The sequence below is a fragment of the Mesoplodon densirostris genome, chromosome X (assembly GCF_025265405.1).
Source record: "Mesoplodon densirostris isolate mMesDen1 chromosome X, mMesDen1 primary haplotype, whole genome shotgun sequence".
Lineage (NCBI taxonomy): Eukaryota > Metazoa > Chordata > Mammalia > Artiodactyla > Ziphiidae > Mesoplodon > Mesoplodon densirostris.
Genome location: NC_082681.1, coordinates 14852852 through 14876356, shown reverse-complemented (window position 1 = coordinate 14876356; position 23505 = coordinate 14852852).

The following is a 23505-nucleotide window of genomic DNA, read 5'->3' as shown; positions in this document are numbered from 1 at the left end:
TGGGCAAGTGACCTGAATATGCATTTCTCCAAAGAAAATACACAAATAGCTAGTAAGCAGATGAAAAGATGCTCAACATCATTAGCCATCAGGGAAATGCAGATCACAGCTACAAGCCACTGGGATAGCTAAAATGAAAAAGACAGATAATAACAAGTGTTGACAAGGACGTAGAGAAATTGGAACTCTCATATATTGTTGAAAGAATGTAAAACAGTGCAGCCTCTTTGGAAAAAAGTCTGGTAATTACTCAAAAGGTTAAACAAAGTTACCATATGACCCAGCAATTCCTCTCCTAGTTACCAAAGAGCTGAAAACATATGTTCACACAGAAACTGGTAGAAAAATGTTCATAGAAGCATTATTCATAACAGTAAAAAAGGAAACAAATGTCTATCAGTGAGGAATGGATATACAGAATATAGTATATCCATAGGATAGAATACTATTCAATGATAAAAAAGATTGAGGGCCTCCCTGGTGGCGCAGTGGTTGAGAGTCCGCCTGCCGATGCAGGGGATACGGGTTCGTGCCCCGATCTGGGAGGATCCCATATGCCGCGGAGCGGCTGGGCCCGAGAGCCATGGCCGCTGGGCCTGCGCGTCCGGAGCCTGTGCTCCGCAACGGGAGAGGCCACGACAGTGAGAGGCCCGCATACCGCAAAAAGAAAAAAAAAAAAAGATTGAAATAGTGATGCATGCTTCAACACGAATGAACCTTGAAAACATTATGCTAAGAAAAGAAGCCAGACACCAAAACCACATCTTGTATGATTCTATTTATATGAAATGTCTAGAATAGAAAAATACATAGGTGCAAAATGCACTTTAGGTCTTGCCAGCAGCTGGAGGGGGGAGGAAATGGGGAGGAACTGCTTAATGGGCACAGGGTGTCTTTTGAGATGATGAAAAGTTTCTAGAAGTAGAGAGTAGTGATGGTTGCACAGCTCTGTGAACATACTGACGCCTACAGAGCTGTACACTTTAAAAAAGACTGAATTGTTTAGTGTATGAATTATATCTAAATAAAAATGTTTAGAAAATTATTGGGCAGGCTTTGCATGAAGGCTGGAAGAGGCCATCCTTGAGCCAAGCAGAGATGTGGAACATGAACTTTGCAACCTCATTTTAGGCTTTTCTCCTTTGTTGATTGAAGTGCATTTTCTAGATTGCTGAGGCTGCCAGATTAATGACTTTCCACTGAGGTTTGTACTTGAGAAGGTAAATACATTTTCTTATTTCTTTTTGACTTCTAATTTTTTTAAATGGTGCTTTTATAAACATAACTACCACTACCATGTATGGCACTGCTCTGCCCACTCTCTCTGTATTAACTTCTGTAATTCTCATCACAAACCTTGAGGGTAGGTGCTATTATTAGCCCGATTTTACTGAAGAGGAATCTGAGACACAGAGAAGTTAAGTAACTTGACTGAGGGTACACAGCTAATTAGTAGCACAGTCGGAATTTGAATCCAGGTGGTCTACTTCCAGCACCCATGCTCCTAACCTCTACACTACGTGATATCTAAGTCAATCTAAACCCTCGGTAAAGAGCCTCAACACTTTACAGGTGTTGGTCTGGCTGAGGGGAGAGATTGGAGCTGTGTGCTGAGACCACGTGCTCGCTCATGAACAGCTGATGAAGTACCAAGTCACCAATTGAAATGTGATCTTGCTTCTGTGCCCAGCCGAGGCAGTAATGCTAACACAGCTGAGCTGCCATTAGTCCCACCATCACAGCCCTTTTGAGGCCTTTTCTCTCCCTCCTCAGGTGAGGTCTTTATTGGGTCCTGTCCACTCTGAAGGTTGCTGCCCCAAGGCCACAGCTTTCTTCCCGTATGGAAGAAACACAACAGATCTCTGTGGGAAAGGTGGCACAAAAGAGGTCTGGAAAAGAAGTAGCTTAAAATGCTCTATTGCAGTGCTCTGGCAAAAGGACTAATTGGCATTTTTATTCCAAAGAGGGAAAAAATTGCCTAATAGCAAGAATCAGCGAGTACTACCACCCATGCAAACTGTTCATTCTTGTTTCAGCTCAAAGGCCTCAAGTGGGAGAAAACAGCTCTTGTTTGCTCAGTGTTTTGTGTGGAAGAGTAAGACTGATGCTGTTTAAATTCTGTGCACAGGCCAATTAAAATCACTAAGCAATTCTTTTTTTTCGTTCCATCTTTTTTCCCCAACATATTATATTTTATCCTACCCAAAGAACATGCAGTTAAGACTCAAACTCCCCGCATCACCTACCTACATTAAATGTAGAAAATGGGGCAGGGATTTTTGTAAAGTCTTTTGCACATAAATTTACTGTAAACTGACTGGAAGATTTAAGAGTTTTAGGCATCACTGAAAAACTGGGTGATTTTCTGAGTTCAGTGAAAGCAGATGGCTGTGATTTCTACCTTAGTTCATCCAGTTGAGTAGTTGTGAGTCAAATCCTGCAGAAGCAGAGAGCAGGAGACATGGAAGTGGAGGTAGATGAGAGGCTGTTAGTGGCGGAGATTTTCCGGCGGTATTTTGGGGAAAAATTGACTTTTTGATCACCCATGTCAACTTACCTTTTCATCTGAATCTTTTGTAAAGGACGGGAGGAAGGTATGCCTCTTCATGATGTCTCATCAGTAGCTCTGGCCCAGATAGGGACCTCCTAAATATGAAGCTTAAATTAAAGGTTGCCCCCTGGTTAGAGGGTGGCAGGCCACATGGGTTGCAGGTGAGATTGTGTCCTTAGCATTCACTGTGACTTAAAATGCAGATCTTGTTCAAACATTGTCATTTATCCACTTGCTCAGTCTTAGATTTACATGGTTCTGCATCCATGGTGCTCCTTACACTTGGAAGACCTTACCTCACCTCCTTTCCTCCCCCATCTTTCCATGTCCAGATACTACTTGTTCTTCAAACCACAGTTCAAAACCCAAATGTCATTGGATTAAATGTCATTGGATTCTGCAAGTTAGTAATCATCTCTCTCTTTTTCTTGCATCCCTGGAATGCATTGCTTGTGTCTCTGTCAAGATGCTGGCCACTTTTTATCGTCACCCTGGTGGCATAGGCTGCTATGTTCACTACTAGAACCATAAGCTCTGTATCTTCCATAGAAGCTGCAGAACGTCTGATTTAAAGGATGTGCTGAGCAAGCAAATGAATGAATGAATGAATGAATGGATTTCAGGATGAAGAAATATGCCTGAGTGCTTGATACTGCTACTAGACTAGGTTACACCCGACCAATCTTTGGGAAAGTGCTGAATACCTCCCAGACTTAATTGAGCTGAGCTGAGGATAGCTGGAAGCTTCACCAAGATTCTTTCCCCATTGGCAAAACCTGGGACTTTGCTCTCTATTGCCCTACACTGCCTGGCTCTTCAGTGCTCAGGATCTCCTGAGAAAAGAGTGGTTTTACATCATGCAAAAGGAGCTGTTGCCCTTCACCGGAGGGATTTCTTAAGTGCCAGTTACACATGGTGCTACGTGCAGGTCTCTGAAAAAAGGATTATGTAGGCCCAGCTCCTACTCTCTGAACACCTCACTGATGCAAACACACGCACAGACAAGGGAATTAAACCTTTTAGCTTACATGTGGGTTTATAAGAAAGTATTGATGTCAGGTTGGTGAGGACCTGGATTGGGAGAAAGAAGGGATTCTGTTTCCTTTCCCACAGGTTCTGCCTTCTTCCTCTTCTGATCGAAGAAAGTACTTTACTAACACTGGTATCCTAGGAGGGTGGCTTCTCTAAAACTCTAGTCCTGGGAGAGAAAGAAAATTCACCTTTTCAAGGTTTAACAGAAACAGGTGCAGACCAAGACTTATGGCTTGGGATTCTTTGAGGGGAACTTTTGCTTTAAAAATGGAGATCCTGGGACTTCCCTGGTGGTGCAGTGGTTAAGAATCCGCCTGCCAATGCAGGGGTTACGGGTTTGAGCCCTGGTCCGGGAAGATCCCACATGCTGCGGAGCAACTAGGCCTGTGAGCCACAACTACTGAGCCTGTGCTCTAGAGCCCGCGAGCCACAGCTACTGAAGCCCACACGCCTAGAGCCCATGCTCCTCAGCAAAGACAAGCCGCCCCAATGAGAAGCCTGTGCACCACAACGAAGAGTAGCCCCCGCTCGCCGCAACTAGAGAAAGCCCATGCACAGCAACGAAGACCCAACACAGCCATAAACAAACAAACAAACAAATAAATAAATTTATGAAAAAAATGGAGATCTTTGGAGCTCAATGAAAGAAATGAAAAGATGGCATCTTTTCATATGGTGCTTAGATTAGGAAGAGTCTGTGGTGTACTGGATAGAACTGTGTATGAGGCATCAAGACATCTGGGTTCTAGCCCTCATTCTGCCATCCACTCTCTAGGAGGCAGCCGGTGTGTTGCTTTTACTTTCCTAGGACTCAGTGCCCTTGTCTCTAGATTGAATGGTTAGACTACATCATCTGTGAGTCTCTGTGTATTTTGCATAAACCAGATTGTTACCAGAGTGGTTTCTCATTCATTATAGAATGCATTCTCTTCATTCCAAGGGATTTGGTGGGGGACTTTCTATTTCTCATAAATTGTTGAATGCCTGTAGGATATCTTAGCTTCCTTTTACAGGATTGATATTTTGTGTTCTATAGTCCCAAAGCGATCTGTTACAATTGACTTTGCTATGTGGGGTTTTATTTCATGTTATGACGTAGAGAAAAAAAAAATTTTGGTTCATCATAATTCAGCAGTATTGGACTACCTAAGCCCTCCTCCAATTTTTGAACATGATTAATGGAAAAAGAGAGGCCATAAACCTCCCTCTCACACTATTCAGTTTGGAACAAAGAGCATTTGAAAACTTTTTTTCTGGGGTAGGTTTATGGGTGATGATTCTGTGCTATACTACTCACAAGTACTTGGTAAATTGATGAATGATGATCTATTCGATGATTTTGGGTTCTACTCCTTGTTCTCAAGGCCAAACACCTAGGATTCAGTCTCTGCCAGGGATCTCCACTGGCTTTTTGTCAGAGGATATGGTTACCCTTTTGGATGTTAAGCAGTCAGTTGGTATTACCTCCCAAATAGCTTTGAAATACCTGAAGATGTGTAATCCATGTCATCCATCCATCCATCCTTCCATCCATCCAACAGATGTTTACTAAGCACTAGTCTGTGCCAAACACTGTTCTAATACAACAGTGAACCCAACAGATAAGAATCTCTGATCTCATAGGGCTTATATTCTAGTGGGGCAGTGGGGTGGCAGAGAGACAATAAATAAAATGAGGAAGCACATAGTACGTCATATGGTAGTACGCACTACAGGGAAAAATAAAGCCAAGAAAGGGTAGGGAATGGTGGTGGGGGGGAAAGCAATTTTCAATTTGCTTAAACTATTTTTGGAAGAAGCTGATATTTGAGGCAGTAAGGAGTAGTGGTTCTCAATGTGGTCCAGATCACAAAGGCGCTTGTACTTCATGGTAAGGAGCCTGAATTCTATGCTGTGATGGAAAACCATGGGGAGGTGCCTTAAGCAGAGGAGTGACATGATCACATTTCCATTTTGCAGTGACCAATGTGCCTGCCATGAGGAAAATGGATTATAGAGGAACAAGAGCGGGAATAGGGAGACAGGTTAGGAAGTTATTTAAGTAGTCTAAGCGATAAATAGTAGCTCAGGCAAGGGTGGTAGTAGTGGAGGTGGAGAGAAGGAGTCAGGTTTTGTATATATTTTTGAGGGTAGAGCCTATCAGGGTTTACTGGTGGGTTGGATGTGGGATTTGAGGGAAAGAGAAGAACTGAGTACGTTCTTAAGTTTTTAGCTTGAGCGACTGGGTGGATGGTGATATTATTTAATAAGAAAGGGCGACGTAGGAAAGAACATGTTAGATAGGGCATCAAGTTTTATTTCTATCTTCTTAAGTTTAAGGTGTTTAGATATCCACGTGGAGATACTGTTTTGAATATGCCCAGACTGGAACTAAGGAGAGAAGTCCGAACTGTGTCTTCCTTCATTCATTCATTCAGAAATATTTATTCAGCACCTACTATGTGTGAGGCACTGATATAGTGCTAAGGAAAGAATATAATGCTCACTACTGGAGATGTAATGTTGAACAAAACAGACATAGTCTCTGCCCTCATGGAGCTTACTTTCTAGTGAGCAGTTTCAGACCTTAAGAAACAGTGAAGCAAACAACAAGGTCCTACTGTATAGCACAGGAAACTAAATTCAATATCCTGTAATAAACCATAATGGATAAGAATATGAAAACGAATATATATATATGTATATGTATAACTGAATCACTTTGCTGTACACCTGAAACATTGTAAATCGACTGTACTTCAGTTAAAAAAAAAGACAGTGAAGCCTATAAACAAGACTAAATTCAGAGTATGATAACTGGTATGAAGAAAACAAAGCAGAGTGATGATTGTAGGGGGGTCTTTCTAGAGTCTTAATTCTTTCCTTAGTGTTAGTATTTTATTTACTAACGAGAATAAAAGTAACTCATTTAGTACTAGTGTGTTTTAGGCCCTATGCTAAATACTGATCCTAGAGAGATGAAAGAGATATAGATAGCCTCCAGCCTCAAGGGGGTCAGTCTGGTGGAAGAGACTTGTAAATAGCTCAAGCATAGGGTATAATAAGTGCATTATATAGAGATGAGTGCATTATAGAGGAGCAAACAGCATGTTGAGGGAGTCCTTTCTGGGGAATTAGGGAAGAGTTCATTGAGGAATTTGTATTGGGCCTTGAATGGCCTTGAATGGATTACAAGTTTCAGGGAGGCAGATTGCCACTTAAGGCAGACATTTCTACAAGCTGCACTTGCCCAAAGACTGCCTCTGGAGTTGTCACTAGGGATGTTTGTACGTAGGGTGTGTGCCTACTGGGCAGAGATGTAGTAGACAAGATTTACATGTTGTCAATGGGCAGTAGGTTGGACTTGATGATCCTGAATTATCTTCCAACCTGCAAGTCTGTGATTCTACAATGGTTAAAGTACAGCAAACCAGATTCTTTTTTGTATTTGAGACATCTCTTCTGCCATCTGCAAAGCTATTCAGACAATTAAATCGTAACTTCCTCTGAAGAAATGTTTTGCTGGGCCAAAATCAATCAATCAAATCTCTGTTTGAATAATCACAATTCCAGATTGGTGTGGTAATAAGCAGTGAAGTCTTACTGTTGAGTATTTTAAAAAGATGTAGGCCCCTGTATTTGGGATGGAGTTAAGGGCCTTGCAGCTGAACCTGGAAAACTCAAACTTATTTCTGCCTATAAGTAGCTAAGACAGGTGAGCTTGAAATCTTGAGCTCAGTTCTTCATCTTGCTTCATGGTGTGATCAGTCATGAAATCACATGTGAATCTGTTTTCTGTTTTATGTGTATGATACTTTCCCTGTTATATTGACCACCCTTGAGCCCCTTGAATTTAGTCTGTATATTTATGCAAACAAAATAATGAACTAACCTATTCTTTTTTAAAGAATGTAAGTTTTGACTTGCTAGTGTGAGAAATTACTGTCCATAGTCTAGTTGGACAGCCCATCATTGCTTAGCTTAACACGTAAGTCTAATTCTATCTTCACTCTTACAGGGCTTCTAGGCCCTTTCCATTCCTAGTGCTAGAGGAAGTAAAGTTGATTCCACCTGGTGTCTAAGCTTAATGCCTGGGTTCTGGCCCCAGTTGCCCTGAGGTGGCCAACAGACCCCTAACTTCTCAAATCTCCCAGGTTCTGTGGTTGAACTCTCTTCCCCTAGGCTCACTTCTTAGGTTGCCATCTTGTGATAGTTCTTTAAAGCTGAATAACATTTTTCTGGAGTATTCCAGGATAGAGAATTTCACTTTCGAATTCAACTGTTACTGTTGATAAGGATTATAGGTCAAAGGGGTGAAAGCCAAACAGATCTTTAAGTTAATATTTCCCTTCTGCAACAAAAACATGAAACAATTTGTATTTAAACTCTTTGCCGGGTTTCTCCTTCTTCATCCCTTCTTCCCCTTCTTTCCAAAAAGATGTATGATACTATTTTATCAATGATTTTATTCTTCTAAAGAACTGTATATGAGTTACCAAGCTCACACTTTAAAGGTAGAACATCAAGGCCCAGAAACTTAATTGGAAGTCTGTGCATAACCCAGTGTTCTGAAAAACTTCCCCAAATCAAAATTAATTCAATAAAATATGTTAAAAACCATTTGGTGTGTGTGTGTGTGTGTGTGTGTGTGTGTGTGTGTGTGTGGTATGTATAGTGGGGAAAAAGAAATAAACAAGCAACTGACCACACAAAGTTGGAGTGTTAAGGCTCAGAGAGGTGAAAGGTACTGAAAGAAAGACAAGGAGGTAAGAGGAGAATTAAGAGTGGGCTGAAGGGAGGTGGGACCTGCCCAGAGAATCACCATCGTCAGTCAGACTTGCTCTTGGGTCCCCTTGCTTGATTTCGGGGTCAACCCTGCAGGGAGCCAGATGTCTTTTCTGTACTCTTTTGCTCTTCAGTTCACCTTACTACCTATTGTTCTTCTCTCTGATTCAGATTTTGGAGGGAATTTTAGTAAAATATGTGTAAAAAGAAGACCAAATATACCAATGTTGAATATGACAAAGTATTGGATGTTTGGGCACTCAAGCAACACATCATAGGAACTATTTGAGTGCCTCTCTTCATGACAGGTCATGTGTGGACAGACATACTGGGACATGGAAAAACAACTTTCAGCAGAGAGCTCACAGCACCTAGAAACCCCTGTGTTACAGGAAAAAAAAACAAGACAAAAATAAACCAAACAAACCCAGAGATAGAGACTTTGTTATTCCTCTTTGAACCCCATGGAGAATAAATGAAATTGTTTATTTTTTTCCATGTTGTGATCAGCTGTAGGCTCTGCTTTAAAAGACAATAACCTTGCTCAAAAGTTGTTTTAAATGATTCTTTTTCTTGGACAATAAGCATCCTAATAAAAAAAACAGGCTGTATGCAAATAAAGTCATTTCTGTTTCTGGAAATCACCTTTATAAGCACCACAAATACATTTCAATTGATAAAGGAAGCAGTAGGTAAAAATGTGTAGTCAAATACTTCCTGTTCACTACCGACATATACATATTTTTCTAGTACATTGCTCAATTGTGAAATCAGGGGGAAAGCATGCAATAAACATTTTTTGCAGGAAATTTTAGTAAAATATCTGTAAAAAGAAGACCAAATATACCAATGTTGAATATTACAATGTATTTGATTAATTTTTTCTTCTTTTAATACAAAATTGTCAGATAATCTTGTCCTGCAAAAATACTACATTTTAAAATTCAGTGTGGTGCTATCAGGCACCCCCGGTCTCTTCGAGCTATAACTGGTACCGAGCTCGTGCTGCTTGTCAAAATTTAATGAGAGGGCCCGTTCTAAAATAATTGAATTTTCATATCAGAACGAACCAGGATTACTCAGACAATAAAATTGCTGAGTCCTGTACTGTTACCGGCAAATACCTTTTGCTTTGCTCATGAAATCAGTATGTAAATGTTCAGGGTTTGTATTTAAGGCATCTTAGGCATTTGGAGTTGTAGTACTAGCAATAATTTCAAATGGTGCCGGTGATAAGTAGCTGGTTTTTTATAATGTTCAAAGTGTAATTTGTTTGGTGAATCAGGATAAGCATTTGGTTTATATTTTATATAAATGTTAATGCATTTGCAGTTTAATTATGTTTCTTAACTTTTAACATTTCAGAAGTCAAATTTGAAGACTAGTCCATCAGATTGTCTTGCTTTCATAACATTCTGAAAAATGGGAGCACCCCCATACCGTGAGTTTAAAAAGTAAGAGGTGACTGTAAAGTTCGCCATGGTATGTTTTGGGAGCTGGGAACACTGATAATGAAGTGGAGAAATGCCACGCCTTAGGTGTGCCCTCCTCCGTAACATTGAACTCGGAGACACAGCTTCAGACCTAAGAGCTCTCTGTCAACAGCAAGGAAGACATCTCCAGGGAGGGGCTAATTTCTTTCTTTTATGATAGTTGAGTTGGAGAGCAACTATGAATATAGTATAATTTCACAAATTAACAAGGGTTTTTGTAACATTGCAATGATGGAGAGTATCAGGACAGAAATGAGCTCTTTCTAGTGTGGTGGAGGAAGCTGTTTTAAGGAGTTATTTTCCATATTCTTATTTTTAAAAAGATATACAGGTTTTTAGCCTTTAAGCAAATACGTACTCACTCAAAAGTTAGCTCTGTAACTTGCAAGACATAACGACATTTGTCAAAACCATGATTTTTTTTTCATATCTCCTTCATGCCATGGCTTTGGTTTAGTTGAAAGAGAATTGGATAATGCATCTTTAGAGGCAGAAGACTTAATTTCTGCTTTCTTTCCCATAATAGACTTTAAGGGTCATCAAACTACAGCTCACATGCCAAATCTGGCCTGTTGCCTGATTTTGTAAATAAAGCTTTATTGGAACACAGCCATGCTCATTCATTGATGTATTGTCTATGGCTGCTTTCATGCTGCAAGGGCAGAGTTGAGTAGTTGGAACAGAGACTGTATGGTCCAAAGAGTCTAAAATATTTACTATTGGTCCTTTACAGGGCCAGAAAAAGTTTGCAGACCCCTGATTTTGTAGAGAGCTTTGGGCAGATAACTTCATGTTTCATTGGTAGTGGTGATGACGACTATGGTAGCTATCATGTACTAAGCACTTACTGTGTATCACACTGTCCCAAACATTCTACATTCATACACTCATACACTCACAGCAACCCTATGTCATAGCACTGTTACTATCCTCATTTGGCATATAAGGAAAAGAAGACACAGGTTAAGTGACATGTCCACACTCACTTGGCTAGTGAGTGGCAGAGTCAAGCAGACTGGCTCAAGAACTTATGCTTTTTTTTATTTTTACCTTTAAACTTTTTATTATGGAATTTTCCAAACATACATAGAAATAAAAAGAATAATGAATCACTAAGTACTCATCACTCAGTTTCAATAATTAATAACATGTTGCCATTTTTGTTTTATCTACTATCCCCCCTCACCATTATGTCATTGCACCTGTAAATATATCAATAGGTATCTCAAGAGAGAAACTTTTAAAAAATATAACCAAAGTGTCATTATGATATCTAACAAAATTCCCAGTAATTCCATAATGTTGTCTAATATCCAGTCCATACTAAAATGTTTCTGACTGTCTGAAGTTTTCCTTTGACAGTTGATTTGTTTAAATCAGAATCCAAACAAGATCCACTCATTGCGTCTAGAAATTATGTCATTACGTTTCTCCAAATATATAATAGCCCCTACCTCTTTCTTCCCCTACCCCTGTCATTTATTATTTTAAAAGACAGGTTCATCTTAACTATGGAAGGTTCCACGTTCTGGAGTTGACCAGTTGCTTCTTTTTGGTGCAGTTTAACTTGTTCGTCTTTTCCCGGTATTTCTTTTATGCTCATAGGTAGATGTAGATGGTTGATTAAATTAAGGTGTGTGTGCAAGTGTGCAAGCATGTTTTTTGGAGACTTCTTCATAGTTGGTGATGTGTATTTCCTATTGTGTTACATCAGGAGGCATATAATGTCTGGTTGTTATTGCTAAAAAGTGATGCAAGCTTTCCTCAGTGAGTTCAGGTAATGTCAGCCTGATCCTGCCATTATGAAGTTTTCCTCATCAATTTTTCTCCTAATGGTTTCATTATCAATAAGTGATTGTGTCCTAGATCAATTATTTTATTGAGATTGCAAAATGATGATTTTTGGATTTTTTTCATTCTTCTGTAAAGAACTTTCCCTCATAAACTATTCGGCTACCTTGAGATACAGTTTATACAAGAGAAACAGAATAAATGCTTAATTTTTATCCTTTATTTGTGAATTTTTATTGTGATGAGTTAGTGTCTTAGCAACTTCCAATCATGACAATGATAATTTGTTTTAGTGTTATTAAAAAAACTTGTGATGGAGAAAAGACAGTCTCTTCAATAAGTTGTGCTGGGAAAACCAGACAGCTACATGTAAAAGAATGAAATTAGAACACTCCCCAACACCATACACAAAAATAAACTCAAAATGGATTAGAGACGTAATGTAAGACCGGACACTATAAAACTCTTAGAGGAAAACATAGGAAGAACACTCTTTGACATAAATCACAGCAAGATCTTTCTTGATCCACCTCTTAGAGTAATGGAAATAAAAACAAAAACAAACAAATGGGACCTAATGAAACTTAAAAGCTTTTTCAAAGCAAAGGAAACTACAAACAGGATGAAAAGACAACCCTCAGAATGGGAGAAAATATTTGCAAATGGATCAACGGACAAAGGATTAATCTCCAAAATATATAAACAGCTCATGCAGCTCAATACTTAAAAAAACAAACAACCCAATCCAAAAATGAGCAGAAGACCTAAATAAACATTTCTCCAAAGAAGACATACAGATGGCCAAGAAGCACGTGAAAAGCTGCTCAACATCAGTAATCATTAGAGAAATGCAAATCAAAACTACAATGAGGTATCACTTCACACCAGTCAGAATGGGAATCATCAGAAAATCTACAAACAACAAATGCTGGAGAGTGTGTGGAGAAAAGGAAACCCTCTTGCACTGTTGGTGGGAATGTAAATTGATTCAGCCACTATGGAGAACAGTATGGAGGCTCCTTAAAAAACTAAAAATAGAATTACCATATGACCCAACAATCCCACTACTGGGCATATACTCAGAGAAAACCATAATTCAAAAAGACACATGCACCCCAATGTTCATTGCACCACTGTTTACAATAGCCAGGTCATGGAAGCAACCTAAATGCCCATCGAGAGACAAATGGATAAAGAAGAGTGGTACATATATACAATGGAATATCACTCAGCCATAAAAAGGAGTGAAATTGGGTCATTTGTAGAGACGTGGATGGATCTAGAGACTGTCATACAGAGTGAAGTAAGTCAGAAAGAGAAAAATAAATATCATATATTAACACATATGTGTGGAACCTAAAATAATGGTACAGATGAACTGGTTTGCAGGGCAGAAGTAGAGACACAGATGTAGAGAACAAACGTATGGACACCAAGGGGGGAAGTGGCGGGGGGTGTTGGTGATGGTGTGATGAATTGGGAGATTGGGATTGACATGTGTACACTGATGTGTATTAAATGGATGACTAATAAGAACCTCCTGTTAAAAATAAATTAATAAAATTAAATTTAAAAAAAAGTAAAAAAAAATCAAAAAACTTGTGGATATTTCACTAAAATCAGTCCCTTCCTTTTGTGGGCTACACCTGTATCTGTATGCATTGTTATATTCACAAGTCTTCTTTTAATTTAGTTGTTGATATAGCTTATAAAGTCACTTTCTCTAGACTGTGAGACCCTGAAGGGCAAGGTCAATTCTTAGTCATCACTGTCTTGGCTCCTAGCATTCAGTATTTGCTACCTTGTAAGCTCCATGCACCCACAAATAGCTATTGACTTGACTAGAACTTCTGTCCTTTGAATGTTCTGGATATACATGTGTGGTTTTCATTGCCGTGTGATTAAAAGTAGGCACCTACAGTAAAAAATAAATCACAACAAAACTGTGTGGATTTTAAAATATATTCTTGCTTCAATAGATTATAGTAAATCTTCTTGATGCTTTAATTACACCATTTTTGGCCTGGGGGAGCCACAGTTGGCTCTCATGTCTTTTTGCTACAACTGCAGTGACCTTTGAAAGCAAACTTGCTTTCTGGCACAGCAAGATATCCCAGGACCATTTTGTACATTTCATCCCCCAAACCTAGAATCAGTCATTTCTCCAGAAAGTTCTGGTTCCTTTTGCTGGGAAATGTCACTTAGAAATCATAATCTTGGCACTACTCATTGCTACTGGGTGGTCACTGCTTCTAGACTTTTCAGTGGACAAAGCTAGGAAATGTGTACTTTATAGAAAGAAAATAATAAATCATAAGTTCATTTTGATATTTCCAATTTAAATGTAAGATTTCAGGATTTTTACATAAGTTCTTTGATTTTATATTTGTGTCCCTTTTTTCTTATGCTGACAATCTTGATTCCTAGTGCTAGCATATTTATTTGCTTTATCCTAAAATTTACTTAAGGTAATTAAAAATGACACTACCAATATGACTATTAACAGTAAGACATTTTAAGTTTTTTACCCTCTTAGCACCTCTGCTAAATGGGGTTAATGCCTCTCAGTAAAATGCAAATTATAATCCTGGATCAGCCTGAAGGTTCTGTGGGGAAGCAAGTGATCTGTTGAGATCCATTTGTGAGATTTCTTATAAATCAGTATGTCTTAGACAATTTCATAAATTCGTAAAATTGCTAAAGTGCCTGTGATTGAGCCAGAAGGTCCCAGTTCCAAGTTCTTTATCAGGCTTTGACTCAGAAGTTATGATGATCTTTTGCTATAAGAATATATGCTCCTGCAAATACTATAAAGCAAGCAGCCATCATACAAAATGCAAAATTTAAGGATCATATAGGATAATTCCCATATTATGTATTGCTTTTTTGTGTATAAAACACCTTCATATATTTCATCTCACTTGATCCTCATATCTCCCCTAGGTAGTAGGTACCTCTATTATCTCTATTTTCCAAATGAGGATCAGAGGGGTTAAGTACTTTCCCAGAGTCACACAGCCAGTAAATGGCAGAGCAGGAATCCTCTGCTGCTGTGAGTCTGAGGTCAGACTCATAACCTAGCATTTCTTCTAGAACATCAAGATAGTCAGCATACCCTAGGGTGATGTCTGTAGCCCAGTAGTGGTGGTCCTTTTAACTTCTCTGGGAAGATGAGGAGAGAGAATGCTTTGGAACTTTCTCCTTTCTTTTGGTAGCTCTTAGGTGGTCAGCTGCAGGGCCCAAGGTGTGGTCTTGAGCACCCCTCATTTTTTAAAATTAATTAATTAATTAATTAATTAATTTTGGCTGTGTTGGGTCTTCGTTTCTGTGCGAGGGCTTTCTCCCGTTGTGGCGAGCGGGGGCCACTCTTCATCGCGGTGTGAGGGCCTCTCACTATCGTGGCCTCTCTTGTTGCGGACCACAGGCTCCAGACGTGCAGGCTCAGTAGTTGTGGCTCATGGGCCCAGTTGCTCCGCGGCATGTGGGATCTTCCCAGACCAGGGCTTGAACCCGTGTCCCCTGCATCGGCAGGCGGACTCTCAACCACTGCGCCACCAGGGAAGCCCGCCCCTCATTTTTAATGTTTCTATTGCTCTCCCTTTCCCACTCTAGGTTGGCTGTTTGAGTTGTTTGAAGGAGGAAGATACTTTTCCTTCAACTCAGAATGTATCCCTGCAATATCAATGCTTGATCTGGCATCTATTCAACCAGCCACTGCCAGGGTCGCCTTCCATTACTGCTCCGTGTGCCTTTGCCAGCAGCAGTCATTATAAGGGAACATCCTACTCTTCTTTCTCTGCTCTATTACATGGAGGTTTCAACTCATTTCATATTGGTGATTACTCAGCCAGAAAATAACAATAGTTTTTCCACTGTTACCAAGTCCAATTAAAACACTAACTTACTTCTCCTCAAAAACTTCTTGTGTATTGATTTCAACCATAGCTTCCCTGAAATTTATGAAACCTTAGAAAAATATGGGGATCAACCACAAAATATAGCCAAGCACATGAAGTAGTGTGTCTATTCTACTAACCTCCTCCCAGGAGCTGGGGAATGTCTGAATTGGAACCAAAGGGAGGGAATGTTTGAGGGTCTACCATGTCCATTGTGTGCCTGTAGTTTGGGCAAGTCAACAGAGAGATAGGAATATCTCTACAATGTGTGCCTGCCTACCCAGGTGAGAACTCACTTTGGAAGAGAGGAATTGCTATTTCCTTCACTGGTGCCAGCACTCCCTACCACTAGTTCTCAGAAAGGATCTGGAATCAGAATGCTTGGAGTCAAATCCTAACTTCACCAACGTACTTCTGGGAAAGTTACTTAATCTTTCTATGCCTCAGTGTTCTTATCCATCAAATGGAGATAAAAGAATACCTAGCTCATGTGCTTGTGAGGATCAAAGAGATAACTTCATAATGCTTAGCATAGAGCTTGGCACACAGCAAATACTCAACTGCTGGATGTTATTATTTATCATGAATGTTCTTATTGATCACTGTCATTATCATCTTTATCAAAATAATATATTATCCAGGCCTCAAACCCTTTTAGTGATACAAATCACAAGTAGCAGTTGGACTCTTGACTCATTCATCTTGGTTACTTCATTAAAAAGTAGGAGTGCTTCCTGTTGGTGGGAATGTAAGTTGATACAGCCACTATGGAGAACAGTATGGAGGTTCCTTAAAAAACTAAAAATAGAACTGCCATATGACCCAGCAATCCCACTACTGGACATATACCCTGAGAAAACCATAATTCAAAAAGAGACATGTACCACAATGTTCATTGCAGCTCTATTTACAATAGCCAGGACGTGGAAGCAACCTAAGTGTCCATCATCGGATTAATGGATAAAGAAGATATGGCACATATATACAATGGAATATTACTCAGCCTTAAAAAGAAATGAAATTGAGCTATTTGTAATGAGGTGGATAGACATAGAGTCTGTCATACTGTGTGAAGTAAGTCAGAAAGAGAAAAACAAAAACTGTTTGCTAACACATATATATGGAATCTAAAAAAAAAGATTCTGATGAACATAGGGGCAGGACAAGAATAAAGATGCAGATGTAGAGAATCGACTTGAGAACATGGGGAGGGGAAAGGGTAAGCTGGCATGAAGTGAGAGAGTCGTATGGACATATATACACTACCAAACGTAAAATAGATAGCTAGTGGGAAGCAGCCGCATAGCACAGGGAGATCAGCTCGGTGCTTTGTGACCACCTAGAGGGGTGGGATAGGGAGGGTGGGAGGGAGGTGCAAGAGGGAAGAGATATGAGGATATATATATATATATGTATAGCTGATTCACTTTGTTGTAAAGCAGAAACTAACACACCATTGTAAAGCAATTATACTCCAATAAAGATGTTAAAAAAATTAAATTAAATTAAAAAAAACCTAATGAACATATGAAATCCTAGGGTTGGTTTTGAGATATCTAACAACCAGGGCACTGCCTCATTGTTATTATAATAAAGAAAGAAAAGGAAAGAAAAAGTAGGAGTGCTTCCTTAATAGAAAGCATTAGCTAAAAATGTCCATCCCCCCAAAAAAACCTTTCCAACAGCCTCCAGATTATTCCCTCTGCTGTGAAATGTGGCTAGTCCTGAGAGGTTTAGTGTGGAAAAGAAAAGAATATCTCATACCAAATATTAATAATTTGTTTATATTGATTACTTGTTGAAATGATAATTTTCAGATATACTCTATTAAATAAAATATATCTATTAACCTCATCTGTTCTTTTTACTTTTTTTTTTTTTTCAATGTGACTACTGGAAAATTTCAAAACATTTCTGTGGCTTGCATTTGGAGCTCTTATTCTATTTGATTGAACAGCACTAGCCTAGAAACCACTGCTGCACATTTCCTGGGTCCACCTCATTCTGGGGTTTGATGAGATTCTCCTTATCCCTCTAGACCTAGTGCTAGTGATTCCCTCCCCTTTCCTTGCTCTTTGCTACAAGCAGGCAGTTCACCATTCCTTCTGGTCGGCCCTGACCCTGTACCTGTATGGTCTGCTGACTCCCATAGTCCCTTGCCCCAACGGGCAGAAAAGGGGGCCGCCACTCCTGGGCTACTGGCGGATTTTCCTCCCTGGTGTCCTCACAGTGTCTGGTTCATGCCTCCCCTTCAGCACTGCACACATTGGTTTCTGGTTAGCGATTTATAGGTCTCTCTTGGTTTATTTAGCTATTTATTTAACTATTTAACTATTTTAACTATTTAACTCTGATCCCCACTGACCAGGGTAGCATCTTGCAGAAATTGTGTGCTCATTAAGTACTCCAGGGACCACAGCTTACTCTCCAGCTGCATTTCCTGCTGCCAGTTGCCCCCAGCAGTCCCAATCCCACTGTTGCACGACCTCCAGTTCTCTGGTGAGATTTCATCCATAGCTATCCGTCACCTCGCTTGCCACCAGGCTCTCACTGTAACTGTTTGGATGACCCCTACTCTGTTTGTGGTGTAGGCTGGCTAAGCTGGAGCACAGTAGGTCAGGGAGCAGTTCCAGTTTGCAGCCTGCGGGGTGGGGGGGGAGGTGTCACAGGGCGAGGGGTGAGCTCCCTTGAGAGGCAGCTGGTGGCTGTATGGTCAGTGTGTAGGCAGCTGAAATAGGCTGTCTCCTGCCTGGTTGCAGAGATTTGCCTGACCTGCTTTGTGGTGGGCATCCTTCCAGCTTTGTGGGTGATGCTTCTGTGTCATTAGTGGTGAGTAAATGATGCACAGAAAGCAGAGTGGGTAGAACCTTGGCAGATGTGGGTTTCCTAGCAACATCATTAACTAAGTTGGACCACCATTTAGTGAGCTTTGCCTCCTGTGGCCTGATACCATGGATACACCGCACTCTCTCTGGCCACTCCATAAACCTTACGCTTCTGGTTCTCTATCTTTAGAGGAACTGGGGAGAAAGATCACTTAGCAATGTGCTGCTAAGAAGCTAAAATCGATGGCAACTTTCTGCTTTCTTCCTTTCTCCCCTGAGGCCTTTGACTGTGTACTTTGTATGATTTGTTTCCTGGGGATGGACAGCCTTGTAACCTTTTTGTCATATAAATGTAGAGTTTTTGCTGAAGCATCCCATGTCTCTCTCACTATGATGGCTGGGAGTAAAAATTTATTTGTAATGATGAAAATGATAGAATATTTATCTGGCTTGGTTCTACCCATTTTATAAGGACTTCCAGTCCCCATCAAATTTCTTCTACAACGTTCCAAGAATCGTCAAGGAGTGTTTGATGTGCGCTTGTGAATGATTCCTCCCAACAACCTCATAGCATTTTTTCCAAGGAATGATGGTCTCCACTCCAGATGGGGATTGACCTGGTTCTGTACACACATTGCTGCTCTGTATTTCAGAGACTTTAGAATCTCTCTCTCTCCTTATCCCCCCTCTTTTTCTCCTCCTCCTCCTCTTCTTCTTCCTCCTCCTTCCCCTATTATGCTGGTCTTGTCACTCTAGGACTCTAAGTCTGCAGGGGCTAAGCCTGGGGACAATCTGAACGACAAGCCCAGTGATATTCTTAGAAGAATACCCTTCCCCCCTTTTCCAAGCTGACCTACTATACTTGGACCAAATTTAAGCACTCTAGCTCTCCATCCAGTGGAGGTGTTCTTTTCCAAGATGCTACCCAGTCTAAGTCAGTAGAATCTTGGTGGCCCTGGCCCTATTGGTCCTCTAGACAGGCTAAAGTTGCCAAGCTCAGACCCTGGACCGTTGTGGTGGAGAAAGGCCCATCAACTTCTTTTTTAAAAAGCATGTTATAGGGACTTCCCTGGTGACACAGTGGTTAAGAATCCGCCTGCCAATGCAGGGGACAAGGGTTCGAGCCCTGGTCCAGGAAGATCCCATATGCCACGGAGCAACTAAGCCCATGTGCCACAACTACTGAGCCTGTGCTCTAGAGCCCATGAGGCACAACTACTGAAGCCCACGCACCTGGAGCCCATGCTCTGCAACAAGAGAAGCCACCGCAATGAGAAGCCTGCACATCACAATGAAGAGTAGCCTGCTCGTCACAACCAGAGAAAGCCTGCGCACAGCACCAAAGACACAAAGCAGTCAAAACTAAATAAATAAACAAATAAATTTATTTTAAAAAAGCATATTATAGAACTTTATTAAAGTACATTCAAGAACGCTCAAATAAAGAAGATTCAAATTGATATACTCTGGTCATGGATTAGAAAACTAAATATTTAAATATAATAATTCTTTCTTAAATGACGCAAAAAACAACAGGATTTTCCTTGGTTTTTTTTCTAGCTCTATTGAGATATAATTGACATATCACCTCGTGTAAGTTTAAGGGGTACAATGTGATGATTTGATAGACATATATTATGAAATGTTTACCACAAGAAGGTTAGTTAGCACCTCCATCACCTCACATGCCACTTTTTTTTGCCTCTTTTTTGTGGTGAGAGCATTTAAGATCTACTCTCTCAGCAACTTTCAAGTATACAATACATTGTTATTAGCTATGTTCACCATGCTGCACATTAGATCCACAGCACTTAGTCATCTTATAACTGGAAGTTTGTACCCCTTGACCAACATCTCCCCATTTCCTCCACACCCTGCCCTGGCAACCACTATTCTACTCTCTGCTTGTATGAGTTCATCTTTTTTAGATTCCACATATATGTGAGACCATACAGTATTTGTCTTTCTCTGTCTGATGTCCATCAGCTTCTCTATCTGCTTGTGTCTGCCCTAAAACATCATCAGTCTAGGCATGGAAGAACCCATTCCCCTGGCTAGGGTTTTCTCAGGAACCCCACATGGCATCCACAGTCAGAATCCGTGACTTTCTGATCCTAAGATGCCTCTTTCTTAGAGTGTATTTCCCGAGCAGAGGCTAGGGGGTAGGCAACATGGGAATGCTATGAAGGATCAGACATGAATTCTGTTTTGAAGGAGCCTCCAGAATAGAGTTTGAGATGATATGACTCAACAACCAACCCAAAAAAGGAGTCTCTGTAACAGTACTTCTGTCCTCTGCCTGGATCTTTACCAGTTTTCAAAGAAGGGCTTTCCACTGTAGAGCAGTTTGAATTGTTAGCGATATTTCCTTATTTAAAGCTGAAATCCATTTCTCTAACACTTGGTCCTAGCTTGTATTGTCTGTAGCCAGACAAAACAGAGTATTTCCCTTTCATGGTAGCTCTTAAGACTTCTTAAAACAGCTCTCATAGTCCTTCCAGTATCATCTTTCCTCCAGTTTTTAACGCAATTTTCTTCACATGTCAACATCACTCTCCTCTGTATGTTCTCTTGTTCTGTAATGCCTTCTTTGTGTAATAAAACTCAGAAATAAATTCAGTATTCTAGTTGTGATCTGACCATCAGGAATAAAGTGGGAATATCATCTTTCATGATTTGAACTTTAGACATTAAATGCAGCATCTTTATTTTTTAGGAGCCCTTCATTGACATTTCCTTTCTATGAGCCTGACTCCTCTAATAGAAGCTAAAAGCATCAAAGGCCAGCCACTCATTCCCCCAGTACTCCTTGCAAGGGCATTGGGGACTTCAGTGGGATCCTGGGTGAGCCAGATGGCCACATTCTCACTGTGATGTGCAATACTCATGTCACCAGCACTGTCCATACTATTACCATGTTTGTGGTGTGATTTTGGCTATGTCTGTAGCTGTTGCCAAGTTCCTTTTACCCCAGACTATTTCCCTGAAAGCTGATGATGTTGAACATCTTTTCATGTGCTTATTTGTCATCTATATATCTTCTTTGGTGAAATGTCTCCTCAGGTCTTTTATCCATTTTTTGGTTGGAATGTCTGTTTAGTATTTTTAACTGCTGAGTTTTTAGAGTTCTTTATATATTCTAGATTCTAGTCCCTTGTAGGCTATAGGGTTTTCTTGTAATACTTTCTGCCACTCCATAGATTGTCTTTTCATCCTTTCCATGTGGGCTTACACTGAGCAAAAGTTCTTAATTTTGATGAAGTGCAATTTATTATTTTTGCCTTTTAAGGATCATGCTTTTGGTGTCAAGTGTAAGAATGCCTTGCCTAGCTCTAGATCCCAAAGATTTCCTCCTATTTCTTTTTTCTGAAAGTTGTGTAGTATTACATTTTACATTTAAGTCTATGATCCACTTTGAGTTAATTCTTGTACAAGGTGTAAGGTTTAGGTTAATGATATTTATTTATTTAGCCTATGGATGTCCAATTGCTCCAGCACCATTTACTGAAAAGACTATCCTTCCTATTACACCTTTGTCAAGAATTAGTTGGGCATATTTGTGTGAGTCTATTTCTGAGTTCTTTGTTCTGTTTCATTGACCAATGTCACAATATCTTGATAACTATAGCTATACAGTAGGCCTTAATATCAAGTAGATTGATTCCTCCTTCATGATTCTTTTATTATTCAACATTGTTTTAGCTATTCTAAGGCCTGTGCCTTTCAACATAAATTTTTTTTAACATCTTTATTGGAGTATAATTGCTTTACAATGATGTGTTAGTTTCTGCTTTAAAACAAAGTGAATCAGCTATACATGTACATATATACCCATATCTCCACCCTCTTGTGTCTCCCTCCCACCCTCCCTTTCCCACCCCTCTAGGTCACATAAATTTTTGAATAAGCTTGTATATATCTACAAAAAACGTTGCTGAAATTTTTATGGAATTGCATTAAGCCTATATATTAATATATATACTAAAGGATTGATATCTTTAGTATGTTGAGCTTTCCAATCCATGAACATAGTATGTATCTCCATTTATTTAGATTTGCCATCTTAATGGGTTGTTTGCCTTTTATATTTGAGACACAAGTGTTTTTTTATATAATCTTGATACAAGTCCTTGGCTAGATGTATTCATTGAAAATATTTTCTCCCAGTGTGAGGCTAACCTTTTCATTTTCTTTACAGTGCTTTTAAGAGCAGAAGATTTACCTTTTGACAAAGTCTATTTTATTATTTTTTCCATTTGTAGTCTGTATTTTATATTTCCTATCTAAGAAATTTTTGCCTACCCTAATACCACAAAGACTCCTGCCTGTGTTTTCTTTAAGATGCGTTATAGTTTGAACTTTTACGTTTAGCTCTATGATCCATTTTGAGTTCATTTTGGTGTGGATGTGAGGCAAAATTTGGAGTTTACAGCTTTTATATAGATACCAAGCTTTCCTAGCACCATTTGTTAAATAGGCTGTACTTTCCACATTGAATACTTTGACCTCCTTGTTGAAAATCAATTGAACATATGTGTGTGGGTTTATTTGTGGACCCTCTATTCTGTTGCATTGACCTACTTGTTGATTCTTAAGTTACTCCTATACTATCTTCATGACCATAGTTTTACAGTAAGTCTTGAAATCAGGTGGTTTAAGTCCTTTCAAATTTATTCTTTTCTCCTCTTCAAGATTGTTTTGGCTATTCTAAGCCCTTTGCAATTCTATATAAATTTTATAATCAATTTGTCAATTTCTACAGAAAACTTTGTGAAGATTTCATTGAGATTGCATTGAATCTATAGATCAATTTGAGGAGCATTGACATCATAACGATATGGAATCTTCTAATTCATGACTATGGTATACCTCTTTACATATTTAAATCTTTATTCATTTATCTTAACCTTTGTAATTTTCAATGTAGAGATATTGCACATCTTTTGTTAAGTTTATTCCTAAACATTTAATATTTTGATGTTTTTAAATGGAATTTTTTTCAATTTTATTTTCAAATTGTGTGCTCCTACTATATAGAAATATAACAAATGGATAAATAACAAGGTCCTATTGTATAGCACAGAGAACTATATTCATTATCCTATGATAAACCATAATGGAAAAGTATATAAAAAAAGAATGTATATATATAT